The sequence below is a fragment of the Vipera berus genome (assembly GCF_964194415.1).
Source record: "Vipera berus genome assembly, chromosome: 4".
Lineage (NCBI taxonomy): Eukaryota > Metazoa > Chordata > Lepidosauria > Squamata > Viperidae > Vipera > Vipera berus.
Window position 1 is genome coordinate 1,342,190 of NC_138206.1, and position 17,029 is coordinate 1,359,218.

At 51.2% G+C, this 17,029-nt stretch overlaps 1 protein-coding gene across 1 annotated transcript in view; it reads left to right on the top strand.

Annotated features, from left to right (window-relative positions):
* The first annotated feature begins 7,693 nt into the window (after positions 1-7,693).
* ARAP1 (ArfGAP with RhoGAP domain, ankyrin repeat and PH domain 1) overlaps positions 7,694-17,029 on the top strand; it is a 126,181-nt gene continuing 116,845 nt past the window's right edge. Inside the window, exon 1 of the mRNA XM_081327794.1 lies at positions 7,694-7,789. The gene's annotated coding sequence lies outside the window, so the exon portion shown is untranslated. The remainder of the gene's footprint in view (positions 7,790-17,029) is intronic.

Sequence of the window (17,029 nt, forward strand, 5' to 3'; positions counted from 1 at the left end):
CTGTTGCAACAGGCAGCTTAGAGATGTTGCCAGAAACCGTCTTCCCCGGGGGACTCTGCCAAGAATGGAAAGCAAAATAAAAGATGGAAGCCTGAAATCGTGAAATAAAACCACAACATTCCCGTCTTCCGACGGAAGGGAATATCTGTAGCTCAGGGTTGAACTGAGCGGTCCTTGTCGCTCTCTGAGCTCGGCTGTTTTCCTGCAGCTGTTTCGGGACCCGACTGGCCGACACAGGGCTCTTCAAACCCGGCGTGGCTGGCTGAGGAATTCTGGGAGTTGAAGTCCACGAGTCACCAAAGGGCCAAGTTTGAAGACCCCTGAGCTAACGTCATCAGTGCAAGGAGGGAGTAGGGTTTCTGGGGAGGGGGACGAGGAGGAGAGCAACTGTGGGGTCCCTGGTGCTCTCATGGAGCCTGGTGGTTTCCTCGCAGACGTTTCATGACCCAACTAGGGAACCTCATCAGTGCTAGGAGGGGGGAGGAGGAGGAGGAAGAGAAAGGGAAAAGGAAGAAGGAAAACGAAGGAATGAAGGGAAAGAAGGGAGGAGGAGGAGAACTGTGGGGTTCTTGGTGCTTCCTGAGCTGGGTGGTTTCCTTGCAGACATTTCATGACCCAGCTATGTAACTTCATCAGTGCAGGAAGGAAGGAAGGAAGGAAGGAAGGAAGGAAGGAAGGAAGGAAGGAAGGAAGGAAGGAAGGAAGGAAGGAAGGAAGGACTGTGGGGTCCTGGGTGCTCTCTGAGCTGGGCGGTTTCCTTGCAGACGTTTCATGACCCAACTAGGGAACCTCATCAGTGCTAGAAGGGAGGAGGAGGAGAAGGAGGAGGAGGAGGAGGAGACTGTGGAGTCCTTCATGCTCTGAGTTTGGCTGTTCCTGTGCAGACGCTTCGTTTGCCCAATACCCAACTGGAACACCAGCACAGCTCTGGCTGAGTACTCTTGTCCTCCCAGCTCGGACAGCACCAAGGATCCCAGGGGTCAAGCCTGTTCCAGCCAAGGTGGCTGCTTTCCAGCCCAAGCGGTCAGAAATGTTTTGTGCTTCAGAGCCGGGCCTCAAAATGTGGACTCCTTCCAGGCCTAAGGGGGAAATTCCTGTGAAAATTAAAAATTCCTCGGCCAGGGCTCCTGCCCTCGATCGGAGCGCCCCTCGGGCTTCGCACGCAGCTTTTGGAAAGGGCCCCCCGTCACTCAGTGATGGCCCCTCGTCCTCCCACCGCTCGTCATTCCTTGGGAGATCAGGAGGGGCTTCTGGGACACCCCCCCCCGGCCCAGCGCCAGAGGCGAGGCACACAAACGCAGGAAGGAGCCGAATGTAAAAGAGTTTGTGGCATTGTTTGCAAAGGGAAAGAATGGTTTGATGCAGAAATACGGGGAGTCCTTGACTTATCACAGTTGGCTTAGTGACCGTTCAAAGTTACAACGGCCCTGAAAAAAGTGCAGCAATGTTTTTCACACTTACAACCATTGCAGCATATCCAATGGTCATGTGATCAGACACTGGGGAGCTGACTCACATTTATGACAGTCGCAGGGTCCTTTTGAGAACTTCTGCCAAGCAAAGCCAATGGGGAAGCCAGACTCACTTAACGACCGTGTCACCCACTTAACAACCGCAGTGATTCACTTAACAACTGTGTCACCCACTTAACGATTCACTTAGCCGCTGCGGCAAGAAAGATCGTAAAATGGGGCAAAACTCACTTAAGAAATGTCTCGCTTAGCAACACAAATTTTGGGCTTAATTGCAGTCATAAGCCGAGGACCCACCTGTGTTGTATACCTGTGCCTTTGGTTTTGGTGCACCTGGTCAGGAGGTTGTTCTGGGTCCTTGCGCCGGATAGGAGCAGAACCAGAAAGACAGGCTGAAGTTCTTCAGGGCCCTTTTCCATAGAAAACTCAGGTAAGAAGGATGGAGCGGGCAAAATGGACCCTCGTCCTCCAGAGGGTCCATCTCAGAGAGCCCCCCCCATTGGTCATTTCACACCTGTCCCCCACCGGCTGAAACTACTGTTCTACTAAACCAGGGGTGGGGAACCTTGGCTCTTTTATGGCTTGTGGACTTCAACTCCCAGAATTCCTGAGCCAGGCATGCTAGCTGAGGAATTCTGGGAGTTGAAGTCTACAAGTCATCAAAGGGCCAAGCTTGAAGACCCCTCAAACAGAGCAATAAACCAATAACTCTGGAGTTAAAACCACAGTCGCCATACCGCCATTAGAGAAAAATATGTAAGATTGGGACGGCATGGGAACCTCTGCCTTGGGGAGCGGGTTGGACTAGATGACCTCCAAGGTCCCTTCCAGCTTTAGGACTGTATGAATGAACCTTTTGCAATTTCTCCTTAGGCCACAATGAGGATGCACAGCTGGGAGTTGAAGTCCACAAGTCATAAAAGAGTTCCAGGTTCCCCACCCCTGCCCTAAACAAACTACCATAAGTCAGGGATTACCTCTACAATTAGTCCTCGACTTACGACCACAATCGAGCCCGGAATCTTTGTCGCTAAGCGAGACATTCATTAAATGAGTTTTGCTCCATTGTACGATCTTTCTTCCCACGGCTGTTCAGCGAAATAATGCGAACAACCTGTTCTCTGTTTGGATGCCACTTCTGGAAGTCCATTCTGAACCTGGACAACAACAAAATTAGCGACCAGTTCTGCCCAAGTGGTGCGAACCGGCTGAATCCCACCACTGGGATTGCGTGACCCCAGGGTACTGCGACTGTCAGTAAACATGAACCAGTTGCCAAGCATCTCAATTTTGATCACATGGTTAATGGGATGCTGCAAAACTCTGGAAAACGGTCATAAGTCACTTTTTTCAATGTCGTAGTAACTTGGAAAGGTCACTAAACGAAGTGTCGTAAGTCAAGGACTACCTGTAGAGGGCACCTGGCTCAACAGTAGCCTTTGAGAGGGACCTTGGAGTCCACTTAAATAAGAGCCAGGAGTGTGTTGTAGCAGCCAAAAAAGCCAACACAATCCTAGGCTGCATGAATGGAGGGAGGGAATCAGGATGACCTGAGAATGGTGTGGTGGCCTAGAGGTGGCGCTCTCGCCCCACAGTCAGGAGCCTGTGAGTTGGATCCTAGGTAGCGGCAGATACTTCTGTCTCTGGGTGCAGTGAGTAATTGTCTGCTGGCTGAGAAATTCTGGGAGCTGAAGTCCACAAGTCTTAAAGTTGTCAAGGCTGCAGACCCCTGGATTGTCGTTGTTAGCTGCAAAGTTGTGTCCGACCCATCGCAACTCCATGGACAACGTTCCTCCAGGCCTTCCTGTCCTCTACCATCTTCTGGAGTCCATTTAAGCTCACGCCTCCTGCTTCGGTGACTCCATCCAACCATCTCGTTCTCTGTCATCCCCTTCTTCTCTTGCCCTCCACCTTTCCCAGCATGAGGCTCTTCTCCAGTGAGTCCTTCCTTCTCATTAGGTGGCCAAAGTATTTGAGTTTTAGCTTCAGGATCTGGCCTTCTAAAGAGCAGTCAGGGTGGATCTCCTCTAGGACTGACCAGTTTGATCGCCCTGCAGTCCAAGGGACTCGCAGGAGTCTTCTCCAGCACCATAGTTCAAAGGCCTCAATTCTTTGGCGCTCGGCCTTTCTTATAGTCCAGCTTTCACTGCCATACATTGCAACTGGGAAGACCATAGCCTTGACTATACGCACTTTTGTTGACAGGGTGATGCCTCTGCTTTTTAGTGTGCTGTCTAGATTTGCCATGGCTTTCCCCTGGATTACAGGGGTGTTAATAGAAAAAAAAACAGATTCAAAATCACATGAAATGTTGGTATCCCTTTATACTGTAATGCCTTGGTTAAGACCCCACTTGGAATATGGCAGCCAGTTTTGGTTGCCATGATACAAAAAAGATGCGAAGACTCTAGAAAGCGGGCACCTGCTGGCGGTTTGATCTAGCGCAGGGGTAGGCAACCTTGGCTCTTGTATGACTTCATGGACTTCAACTCCCAGAATTCCTCAGCCAGCATGAGGGAACTATGGCCCCTTCATGACTCGTGGACTTCAACTCCCAGAATTCCTGAGCCAGCATGGGGGAACTATGGCCCCTTCATGACTCATGGATTTCAACTCCCAGAATTCCTCAGCCATGCTGAGGGAACTATGGCCCCTTCATGCCTTGTGGACTTCAACTCCCAGAATTCCTCAGCCAGCATGGGGGAACTGTGGCCCCTTCATGACTCGTAGACTTCAACTCCCAGAATTCCTGAGCCGACATGGGGGAACTATGGCTCCTTCATGACTCGTGGACTTCAACTCCCAGAATTCCTTAGCCAGCATGGGGGAACTATGGCCTCTTCATGCCTGGTCGACTTCAACTCCCAGAATTCCTGAGCCAGCATGAGGGAACTATGGCCCCTTCATGACTTGTGGACTTCAACTCACAGAATTCCTCTGCCAGCATGGGGAAACTTTGGCCCCTTCATGACTCCTGGACTTCAACTCCCAGAATTCCTCAGCCATGCTGAGGGAACTATGGCCCCTTCATGACTTGTGGACTTCAACTCCCAGAATTCCTCAGCCAGCATGGGGGAACTATGGCCCCTTCATGACTCGTAGACTTCAACTCCCAGAATTCCTGAGCCAGCATGGCTCAGCTTGGAAACTTCTCCCTTTTCCCTCAGCATGGCTTGGTCAGGAATTCTGGGAGTTGAAGTCCACGAGTCATGAAGGGGCCAAGGTTGCCTATCCCTGGTCTAGCGGTTAAAGGTGCTGGGCCAATCACCAGGAGACGGTGAGTTCTAGTCCTGCCTTAGGCATGAAATCCGGCTGGGTGAGTTTGGGGCATTTCCTTCCCCCCCCTCTCTCTCTCTGCCCAACCTACCTCACAGGACTGTTGTTGTGGGGAAAATAGGAGGAGGGAGTATTAGTTATGTTGGTCGCTTTGAGTTATTTATAAAAATAATAAATAGAAAAAATCTAATAAATAAATACAAATCAATGATATCATGATTTTTTAAAAAATGTATTCATTCGGTTTTGACATCACACATTAAAATAGAAACATACAAGGAAAAAGGAAAGAGATTGGCAAAGCACATTAAAAGTGACAAAAAAAATACACCCAACAAATATAACAAAGGTACTCCTGACTTTTTTTTAGCACAGATATTAACAATACAGCCATAGCTACATTTAAAGAAATAACCCCAATCTATACAATATTTTAAAACACAGTCAGCTTACTGAAAACCAGCATTCATAAAGCGTTTTTTGTCATCTAAAAGACTGTATATTTTAAACACAATTTGCATCTGATAACATCTAAAATACACAGCATTTCTCTACTCAGATCCAATGTAATTTTTCAAGGTTTCCCTGTGAATGGGGGCTCCGACAGCAGTCCAAAAGCTCGGAAGAGAAAATACCCCGGTTCCAGGGACCCACCCAGGTTGGATCCTGCAGTAATCTTCAAAAACCCAAGGTCAAAAGTTGTTTCTTCTTTTTATCCGGTAAGAAATCTATCAATAGCCACCAGATTTGCTTGGCATTTAATCAAATTATTGTTGCTGAGCAATGCAACCAATTCCCCCAGTTTCAGCTCCTTCCATTAATTTCTAACTTCCTTACTTAGCAGTGAAAAATTTGGGCTCAACTGTGATTATAAACTGAGGACTAACTGTTGATTCTTTCCAACTATGGGCATATAAACAAACTTGCTGCTGTAGTTATATATAAAAACAAACCCTCAGGTATCAAAAACATGGTAACATGATATCTGTTTATTTGTTTGACTGTTACTGTTTTAATTTAACAGAAGAACAGAGCTGGAAGGGACCTTGGAGGTCATCTAGTCCAACCCTGTGCTAAGGCAGGAAACTCCAGACAAATTGTTGTCCAGTCTCTTCTTAAAAACTTCCAGTCTTGGAGCACCCACAACTTCTGGAGGCAAGGAGTTCCACTGGTTGATTGTCCTCACTGTCAGGAAGTTTCTCCTTAATTCCAGGTTGCTTCTCTCCTTGGTCAGTTTCCATCCGTTGCTTCTCTCTTGCCCTCAAGTGCTTTGGAGAATAAGTGGACCCCCGTCTTGTTTGTGGCAGCCCCTCAAATATTGGAAGACTGCTATCCTGTAACGCCCGGTCCTTCTTTTCATTAAATTAGATATAGTCAGTTCTAGAAACTGTTTTAGCCTCCAGTCCCCTGATCATCTTTGTTGCTGTTCTCTGCGCTCTTTCTAGAATAATGTATTTAATTTATTGCTAATTGCCCAGATTTGTGGAAGTGAGACTGGTGGCCTTACATTATGGACAAAATCCCAGTTAAAAAAGGGGCCCATAAAATCACTATCCTGGGCGTGTGTGTGTGTGTGTGTGTGTGTGTGTGTATCTGGGAGCATAAGGCCACAATTTCTCCATCTTCTTCCTCCTTTGAACGCAGAGGTTCATTATCTCTAATAGCAACTGGATCAATTCATGCTGGATGATCTTATGAGTCAGGAGGAGCAAAGATCAAGCAGGCAAGTCGTGGGCCTTGATCTTTTGAGGTCTACTAGGTAAAAAAAAAATATCTGTATGGACTTGAGAAATCCACTTCTTAAAACATGCTGGCTGGGGAATTCTGGGAGTTGAAGTCCTCCCACCTCAAAGAGGCATGCTGGCTGGGGAATTCTGGGAGTTGAACCCCCCCATCTTAAAGGAGCGTGCTGACTCGGGAATTCTGGGAGTTAAAGTCCCCCCATCTTTTTATTAAAAAGTTTTACAAATTTTTTTTTACAAAACATCCCCCAAACCCACCCACCCCAACCCCCCCCCTCCCCCCCACTTCCCAGAGCTGAATACAGGGTCATAAATATAATAATCATATTCTAACTAAAATTATCCATTATAAAATTAACCAAATTCATAATGTGCTTTAACTCTAACATTGATACATTGTATAACATTGATACATTGATACAATGTATCAATGTATCAAAGTCCCCCCATCTTAAAAAAGCATGCTGGATGGGGAATTCTGGGAGTTGAAGCCACCCCCACCCCTGCCCCATCTTAAAGGAGCATGTGGGCTGGGAAATTCTGGGAGTTGAAGTCCTCCCACCTCAAAGAGGCATGCTGGCTGGGGAATTCTGGGAGTTGAAGTCCTCCCACCTCAAAGAGGCATGCTGGCTGGGGAATTCTGGGAGTTGAACCCCCGCATCTTAAAGGAGCGTGCTGACTCGGGAATTCTGGGAGTTGAAGCCACCCCCACCCCCGCCCCATCTTAAAGGAGCATGCGGGCCGGGGGAATTCTGGGAGTCGAAGTCCCCAAGTGGCTGCGGTTGAGAAGCTCGGACGTTCGTGGCTGTACTCCGGCGCCAGCAGAACAACCCGGAGTCGTTCGCCAGCCGTGGGAAGCGGCTTCCCCGAAGGCTACGGGGCGAAAGCCCCCAAAGCCGGGTTCCGCGTCCTCTCCAGCCCGCTCGTCTGAACGCCGCGCAGGAGCGGGCAGCCCCGAAAGGGGCAGGGAGGGCAAAACCCATCCTCCCCTGCCGGGACGGCAGAGAGAGAGAGAGAGAGAGAGAGAGAGAGCCCGGAGCCGGCGGAGCGCAGCCGACGGAGCCCCCGGGGCTGGGGGCGGACAAAGGCGGAGCTCGGGGCGGGCTGGCCGGGGCTGCCCGCGGGAGGCGGCGGGGGCGGCGCGACCCGCTCCTCCCTTCCTCCCTCCGCCCGGCCGGGAGACGCCCCCGGCCCGCCCGCCGACGCCGACGCCGCCGCCGGGAGCGCAGCGCAGCCGACACGCGCGCCGAAGCCCCGCGGGGGTGGCTGCGCTGGGACCCCCGAAGCCCCCGGAGGGAAGTAAGTGGCGGGGGGGGGGGCGGGGAAGGGGAAGGGCACGGACGCTCAGCGGGACAGCGTTCCCCCTTTCCCCCGCCCGCACCCGGAGACTTCACCTGTCGAGTCTCCGCCTGCGGAGCGGCTCTCCTCGGAGGGGGGGGGGCTTCGGTCCCCGCCTGCGCGCCCCCAACTCCTGGCCAAGCCCCGACTCCGGAGGGCGCCAGGTTGCCGATGTCCGGCCGCAGCAGCATCGGCCAATTGGCGCCCTCCGGAGTTGGGGGTTGGCCAGGTGACGGAGGGGGGGAGGAGAGGGGGGGGCGCAGGGTGCGACGAGAGTGGGGCCGCCGGGATCTGCCCCCCCCATCTCTCCCGCACCCCGCTTTGGACCTGGGTAGGCACCAACAGACGCCGCCAGAGCCGGTCGGTCGAGGAAGCCCCCAGCCCCTTTCTCAGCCTTGCAGGCTGTACACCTTCCCCCCACCCCCCCAAAGGTATTTCCCGCCTGCCGGCTTAACACCTCTGCGACCCCTCCAGTTGAAAAAAAATAAATAAATAAATATGGTTTTGCGCATGCACAGGTTTCAAGGGCTTGGGTGGGGGGGTGGGGGGGTCCCAGATCTTAGCGCCCCCCCTTCCTTCCCTCCTGCTGTTCCTCTTACCTGGACAGCTGGGTCTTTCCCCCCCCCCAGTCTTAAGGGTGACCCCTGAACTTCCTCAAACTTCTTCCTCTCTCCGAGGCAGGCTGCAACTTCCACAAGCAGCGATGGGAAATGTAGTCCAGCCTGCTCTGGAAGGACGCCTGGGCGGAAAGTAACGGGGGGGGGGGCTCGGAAAGGTGGTAGGTGGGCTTTCTCTGGGGGTGTGTGCAGATGTGGCATCTGGCGCCACTGTGATCCGAGCGAGGGTTTCTTGAAGGATTGAGAAAGCGGCTGGATCTCCCGCTGATTTGAGCTGGAAAAGATCTGAGTTGGTGGTTTTCTTGCAGACATTTCATGACCCAACTAGGTAACATCAGCAGTATCAGAAGGGAGGGGGGGTTTGTGGAGAGGAGGAGGAGGAGGAGGAGGAGGAGGAAGAGGAGGAGGAAGGGGGGAAGAAGGACTGTGTGGTCCTGGGTGCCCTCTGAGCTGGGTGGTTTTCTTGCAGACGTTTCATGACCCAACTAGGGAACATCATCAGTATCAGAAGGGAGGGGGGGTTTGTGGAGAGGAGGAGGAGGAGGAGGAGGAAGATAAGAGGGAGGAAGGGGAGGAGGAGGAGGAGGAGGAAGGAGAAATAGGACTGTGGGGCCCTTGCTGCTCTCTGAACTGGCTTGTTTTCTTGCAGACGTTTTGTGACCCAACTAAGTAACACCATCAGTGCTACAAGGGACAGGGGTTTGCTCAACCCTGAGGTAGAACTACAGGTAGCTCTTGACGTACGACAATTCGTTTAGTGACCGTTCAAAGTTACAACAGCCCTGGAAAAAGTGACTTATGTCCGCTTTTCACACTTACGACCGCTGCAGCATCCCTGCGGTCACGCGATCAAAATTCCGAAGCTTGGGAACAGGCTCATACTTAGGACCGCTGCCCTGAGTTGGGTGGGGGTGGGGGTCACGCGATCCCCTTTGGCCACCTTCTGACCAGCAAAGTCGGGGGAGGGGGGGAACCAGATTCCCTTCACTATCTTAGCAAGTGCAGCAAATCCCTTAAGAAAGTAGCCCAATCGGGCAAAATTCACTTAGCCACTTTCTCGCTCAGCGCAAGGAAGTTTGGGCTCCGTTGTGTTCATAAGTCAAGGACCGCCTGAATTGTCTTTTGTTAGGAAAAAAAAAATTGGTTGGTTCCCTGAGCTGGCTGGGGCGGTGCTTGGGCAGCATCCTTGGAGAAATTTTGGCGACCTTTGGTGATAATTTGGCACCGTCCCTCACGTCACAATTTCTTGGTGCCTGCTCTTCCTCCATTCCCACTTCTAGGGCGCACGGTGTGTGTGTGTGGGGGGTGTCCCTAGCGCAGACCCTGCCACTTCGGAAGCATTTTTACAATCAGAAAGGTTAGCAACCCTTCTTGCCGGTGATGGTGGGGGGCGGGGGCACAAGATGGAGGCTCTCTGGGTGCCCCTTCTGGAGCAGATAAACCAGCCTGTAGAACTGGAAGATCCAGTCCGGTCCTTTGGTGGTAAGAATCAACTCCGCGGTTTGATTGTGTTTCACGCTTGAGAAGCTGCCCAGAGTCGCTCTGGAGTTGGGTGGTGCAGAAACATGACTAACCGGGGATTCTCACAACAGGCCACACTTTAGTTGTCGTCTTCCTCTCCGCCCCCAGGCGGGGAACCGTCCAAAGTTCAGATTTTCCACTGAAGTTTTCTGGATTCTCGCTGAGCTCTCTCCCTTGATCCCGGGATCCATGTTGTGGCTTGTGGATTTCTTCATTCTTGGCACCCTGGCAGTGCAGATTGTGGACCGACACCAAACCCACAATTGAGGATTACAACTCCAGGCTGAGTCCTAGATTTAAGGCCACGGTCGCCACCAGAATTTCCACTGCTAAGCATAGGGGCTGTTGAGAGTTGTGCCCAATTTCTTTCTCTTTTTTTTGGCCACGGTCGTGAAGTGAATCACAGCAGTCATTAAGTGAACCCCACGGTCCTTAAGCGAGATGGGCTTCCCCTGCCGGCTTTCCTTGCCGGGAGCTGGCTGGGAGGGTGGTCACGTGACCCTGGTATGCTGTGGCAGTTGTAAGGACCCGCCGGTTGCCAAGCACCGGATTTCGATCCTGCGACCATCAGGAGGCTGCAGCGGTTGTAAGTGCGAGGACTGGTCGTCAGTCGCTCTTTGCAGCGCTGCTGGGACTTCAAATGGTCACTAAAGGAATGGTTGTAAGTCAAGGGCTACCTGTGAGTGTTAGTTGAGCAGTCAGAAACACGGAGGCGAGAGGGACCCTGGAGGTCTTCTAGTCCAGCCCCGTGCACAAGCAGGCAAGCCATGACCAGGAGTCTCCAACCTCTGCGACTTTAGGACTTGTGGACTTCAACTCCCAGAAATCCCCAGCCAGCAAGGCTGGCTGAGGAATTCTGGGAGTTGAAGTCCACAAGTCGTAAAATTGCAAAGGTTGGAGACCCCTAACTCTAGTCCATTCCGGACAAATGGCTGTCCAGTGGTCGCTAAACGAAAGGTTGTAAGTTAAGGATGGCCATATCTCCCTTCTGAGTGCAGGCAGTCCTGAACAGCTGTTTGCTTCGTGACCGTTGGGGAGTTACGACATACCCCAAAAATGGACATGACCGTTTCTCCCCCGCACATATGACCGTTGCCGCATCCCCGCGGTCCTGTGATCAAAATTCAGACGCCTTGGCAACTGACTCCTGCTTAAGACGGTTGCAGCGTCCCGTGATCCCCTTTGGCGACATTCTGACAAGCAAAGTCAAAGGGGGGAAGTCGGTTTTGCTCAAACACTCCACAAGTGCAGTGATTCACTTAACAAAGGTCATAAAGTGGGGCCAAACTCATTTCACAAATTTCTCAGCGGCATAAAATCTGGTCTCCACGGCCATCGTAAGTCGGGGACTGCCTGGATCTGCTACGAAGTTTTTCAAGGCCGGTCAAAGAAATCTTCGCAAAAGATTTCTTTTTCTTTCTTCTGTACAGGGAGGGCACCCCCCCCAGGTGCATGTGCTTGGGGGGGGTCTGGAATACTGGGGTGACCGTGTGCCCCCCCCCACCTCTCCGGAAACTCACCCGGAGGTTGGTTGTGGCTTTTGAAGGCCGGATGCCCTGGTCAGATTTGTGCAGCCTTTCCAGTGGCCAAAGATCCTGGCTTTACTTCCTGCCTGTTGGGAAATAATTTTTGGAGGGAAGAGGAGGAAGGCCCCCCCCATGTCCCCCCCTTGCAGCCCCCAGGGGAAGAATGGCTCTTTGTGCAGGAGAAGGATGTGCCCCCGATCCCCGGTTGGTCGAGCACGGCCCGCGAAGCTCTCTCCGGTGCCTCTGTGGTCGCTAAAGTTGAGAAGCTGACTTGCCTCGAATGCTGAGGCTCGGCTGGATTTCCTTTGGAGGAGCCTCCCACCCCCCCCACCCCCCGCCTTCTTCTCTCTTCTAGCCAAATGAGACAGAGGGAGAATAGAAATAGAAATAGAAATAGAAATAGAATAGAATAGAATAGAATAGAATAGAATAGAATAGAATAGAATAGGATAGAATAGAATAGAATAGAATAATAGAATAGAATAGAATAGAATAGAATAGAATAGAATAGAATAGAATAGAATAGAAATATAGGATAGGATAGGATAGGAATATAGATTATAATGAAAATACAGAATAGAATGGAATGGAATAGAATAGAATAGAATAGAATTACAGGATAGAATATTATAGAGTAGAATAGAATAGAATAGAATAGAATAGAATAGAATAGAATAGAATAGAATAGAATAGAATAGAATAACAGAGTTGGAAGGTACCTTAGAGGTCATCTAGTCCAACCCCCTGCTGAGGCAGGAAACCCTATACCATTTCAGACAAATGGCTGTCCAGTCTCTTCTTACAAAGTCCCAGTGTTGGAGCGTTCACCGCTTCTGGAGGCAAGGCCGGGACTCCCCCCTCCCTCTCCGTCCCTTGGGGGGGGTTTCACCTCTGGGCCCCAGAAGGCTTTGGCTGATGGGTCTTATTGTGGAAGCAGCTTTTCCTCCCGAGGTCCCCTTCCAAAGGACCTCAGGACCACGTTCCCCTCTGGCCGAGTTTGGGGTTTTCTTTTTTTTCTCTGGAGGGTGGGGTGGGGGATCTGGGGGGGCCCTGTTGGCGTCTTCTTTTATGAAGCCGGAAGAATGGGAGGCCTGTTCCGCCTGCCAGAATGGGAGGACCGGAGAATAGAGCCTCTTTCTCCTCCGGCTTTGCTCCGCGCCTGACCTTTCTTCGCTGTGGGAATGCGTCAGCCTGGCTGAATAGCCCCAGCGGCGGAGTTGGACAGGCCGGTCCAGCGGGTTAGGGTTCCCCTCCCTCCCTCCTCTGTCGCCTTCTGGGTGCCCCTGGATTACACTTCCTATAACTCTTCCGCTGGGGGGGATGGAAGGGGTAGTCCCACTCAAGAAGTGTGGGCCGGGAGGATTGATTGGGATATCCCAGATTTGTCTGGGGTCAATCCTGGCTTATCCGGGTGTTGGGTGCTGGAGAGGAAGGGTTGTGGCCCAGCCGAATCCAGGAACTGCCGAGGAGAAGACAGGGCAAGTTACGGTATATAAACAGGGAGAAGACCCCCCCCTCCCTTCCAGCACTGATGGTGTTCCCTAGTTGGGTCATGAAACGTCTGCAAGGAAACCACCCAGCTCAGAGAGCACCAAGGACCCCACAGTCCTTCCTTCCTTCCTTCCTTCCTTCCTTCCTTCCTTCCTTCCTTCCTTCCTTCCTTCCTTCCTTCCTTCCTCCTCTTCTCCCTCCCTTCTAGCACTGATGATGTTCCCTAGTTGGGCCATGAAACGTCTGCAAGGAAACCACCCAGCTCAAAGAGCGCCCAGGACCCCACAGTTTGACCCTATCAGTTCCAGATCTGCCCCCCCAACCACGAAGCCTGAACACCCCACCCCCCGAATAACAGCACCCTTCTGACCAGCCTGCTTTCATTTCTTTGGTCTCGTGTCTGAGCTGGCCTCTTACTATGCGGTTCCACCACCGTATTTATGTGTGAACAGCTGAAATGAAGTCCTGCCTTTGAGCTGGCTATTCCTACCCCCCCCTCCAGGGCAGACCCAGTTTGTGTGGCAGCTTAATGCCAGCCAGTTCTGCTTCCCTACGTTGGCTGCTCTTATCAATTGCATGAACTTCCTACTGCTTACCACCCTGGGCCTGCTGGCTGGGGATGATGGGGATGGCTGCTCTGGTTTTGCATTCTCTCTCTCTCTCTCTCTCTTTTTTTGCCAAATAATTAGGAAGGAACCATCCAAAGAAGTAAACGTGGCGTCATTCAGTTTCCCGTGGCTGGGTTCCTACGATCATTTAACCAGGCCAATGCAAATGGAGACGCTGCAATTAGCCATCATGCTAAATTCTGTCTTCGTGTCTGTGTGTCTGTGTGCTGTGCAAACACAGCCTGGTTAGTTTGTGGATCGTTGCCTTGTGGAAACCTAGCATGAGGATTAGTTCATTAGTCGGGTTCGGTGTGTTGTGCAAATGCAGCCAGCGCATAAAGCAAGTAACAGGAGAGAATAACAGAACAACAGAGTAACAGAGCTGGGAGGGCCCTTGGAGGTCTTCTAGTCCAACCCCTTGCTCGAGCAGACGATCCCAGACCTTTTCAGACAGGTGGCTGTCCAATCTCTTCTTAAAAGCCTCCAGTGATGGAGCACCCACAACCTCTGGTGGCAAGCGGTTCCACTGGTTAATTAGAATTAGAATAACAGAGTTGGAAGGGAATTGGAAGGTCATCTAGTCCAACCCCCTACCGAAGCAGGAGACCCTACACCATTTCTGACAAATGGCAGTCCAGTCTCTTGAAAGCTTCCAGGGATGAAGCTCCCACAACATCTGAAGGAAACTCCTGTTCCATTGCTCCCCCTTTCAGAAAATTCCCCCTTAATTCCAGGTTGCTTCTCTCCTTGGTTCGTTTCCACCCGTTGCTTCTTGTCCTGCCTTCGGGCGCTTTGGAGAATAGCTTGACTGCCTCTTCTTTGGGGCAGCCCCTGAGATACTGGCACGCTGCTCTCCTGTCCCCCCTCGTCCTTCTCTTCATTAAACTAGACAGACCCAATTCCAGCAACCGATCTTTGTATGTTTTAGCCTCCAGTCCCCTGATCCTCTTCGTTGCTCTTCTCTGCACTCTTTCTGGAGTCCCAACATCTTTTTTTCACGGTTGCTGGAATTGGGCATGTGTAGTTTAATGAAGAGAAGGGTGAGGGGTGACATGATAGCAGTGTTCCAATATCTCAGGGGCTGCCCCAAAGAAGAGGGAGTCAAGCTATTCTCCAAAGGGCCTGAAAGCAAGACAAGAAGCAACGGATGGAAACTAATCAAGGAGAGAAGCAACCTAGAACTAAGGAGAAACTTCCTGAAAGTGAGAACAATTAACCAGTGGAACAACCTGCCTCCAGAAGCGTTGAATGCTCCAACACTGGAAGTTTTTAAGAAGAGACTGGACAGCCATCTGTCTGGAATGGTTTAGGTTTTCCTGCCTGAGCAGGGGGTTGGACTAGATGACCTCCAAGGTCCCTTCCAACTTTATTATTATTATTACATCGTGGTGACCAAAGCTGGATGCCGGATTCCAAGTGTGGCCTTACCAAGGCCTTGTAAAGTGGTATTAGCAATCTTGATTCTATCCCTCTCTTAATGCATGTGGATGCCAAGAGCAAAGGTCGGTTTTTTAAAGGCAGCAAGCAGCAAAGCGGCTTTTTTCTGTACATGCAGCCCAGAAGAAGCTGGATGTTGCACTCCGCAGGGCTGTAGGAGAGGCTGCCAGCCAGGATGTTCCCCCCCCAAAATTCCAAGGCCCTGGGATATTTATAGCAGGGAGTTGAGATGTCCCAAGGTCTCCATTCAAAGGCTACTTACATGTAAGGGTGTAGGCCAGGGGTCTTCAGACTTGGCCCTTTGATGACTTGAATTCTGGGAGTTGAAGTCCACAAGTCATCAAAGGGCCAAGTTGGAAGACCCTTGCTTGTAGACTTCAATTCCCAGAATTCCTCAGCCAGCGTGCCTGGCTGAGGAATTCTGGCAGTTGAAGTCCACAAGGCATCAAAGGCCCAAGTTGGAAGACCTGTCTTAAATCTACCAAACAAAATGGAGGGTGGCTGAGGAATTCTGGGAGTTGAAGTCCACAAGGCATCAAAGGGCCAAGTTGGAAGACCCCTGCTTGTAGACTTCAATTCCCAGAATTCCTCAGCCAGCGTGCCTGGCTGAGGAATTCTGGGAGTTGAAGTCCACAAGTCATCATCAAAGGGCCAAGCTGGAAGACCCCTGCAATAAAGGTTATCAAATGGCAGGTGGAAGCCCCATTAATTTAAAGGTGCTGATTAACACTTACTGGTAGATTTTAATCCATACAGATAGTCCTCGACTTGCGACCGAAAATTTCTGCGGCTAAGTGAGACATTTGTTCAGTGAGTTTTGCCCCATTTTACGGCCTTTTCTTGCCACCGTTGTTAGGGTCGTTAAGTGAATCTGGCTTCCCCATTGACTTTGCTGGTCGCAAAAGGGGATCACGTGACACCCCCCCCCCCAGGACACGGCGAACGTCAGAAATAGGAGTCAGCAGCCAAGCACCCAAATTCTGATCACGTGACCGTGGGGAGGCAGCAACGGTCGTAAGTGTGAAAAACGCTCCTAGGTGATTCTTCTCAGTGGTGTCGTAACTTTGAATGGTCACTAAATGAAGCATCGTAAGTCAAGGAGTACCTGTAAATAAAGCCCCAAGTGGTGTGAGAACAGGCTACAGGTAGTTGTCAACCTACAACTATGTGTGTAGCAACCGTTCGGAATTACAGCGGTGCTGAAAAAAGGGAATTATGATCAGTCCTCACACTTATGACCGTTGCAGCATCTCCACGATCACGGGATCAGAATTCGGGGGCTTGGCCACCGGCCTGTACTTACAACGGTTGCAGCATCCCGGGTCATGTGATCACCGCTTGCAATCTTCCCAGCCGGCTTCCGACGAGCAAAATCAAGGGGGGGGCAAGCTGGATTCACTTAATGACGAAGTGATTCACTTAACAGTGGCAAAAAAGTCATAAAATTGGGCACCCCTTGCTTCCCTCGCTCACCCGTGATTCACTTAAATGCAGAGATTCGCTTAACAACCGGGGCGAAAAAGGTCGCTGGCTGTAACGCCCTGAACAAGCCCCTTGCTTAGCAATGGAAACCCTAGTCCCAGCTGTGGCCGTAAGTCGAGGACTTGCCCGTATGTGCAGAACCGCTTTGTCTCACGGGCCTCGTGGAGGAGAGAAGCTTGCATTTTTGAAAAGCTCTCTCTCTCTCTCTCTCTCTCTCTCTCTCTCTCTCTCTCTCTCTCTCTCTCTCTCTCTCTCTCTCTCTTTCTTTCTCTAAGAAGCTTCTCCCCGCAGCTAGAAAAGCAGCTTCTCAAGGAAGAAGGAAGGCAGAAGTTAACTGGTGAAATTGGGGTCCCGCTTTGCGACGTGCGACTCCGTCTGCAAAAGGCTGACACTCTTGTCAGAGGCGATTTACTGTGGGAATTCTCTGGGAGGCTGGCTGCCAAGAATTAAATGGGGCAGACAGAAAAGCGGAATTATTTAGCGGAGATGATTATCGCCGGCTTCTTACCGGATGGAAAA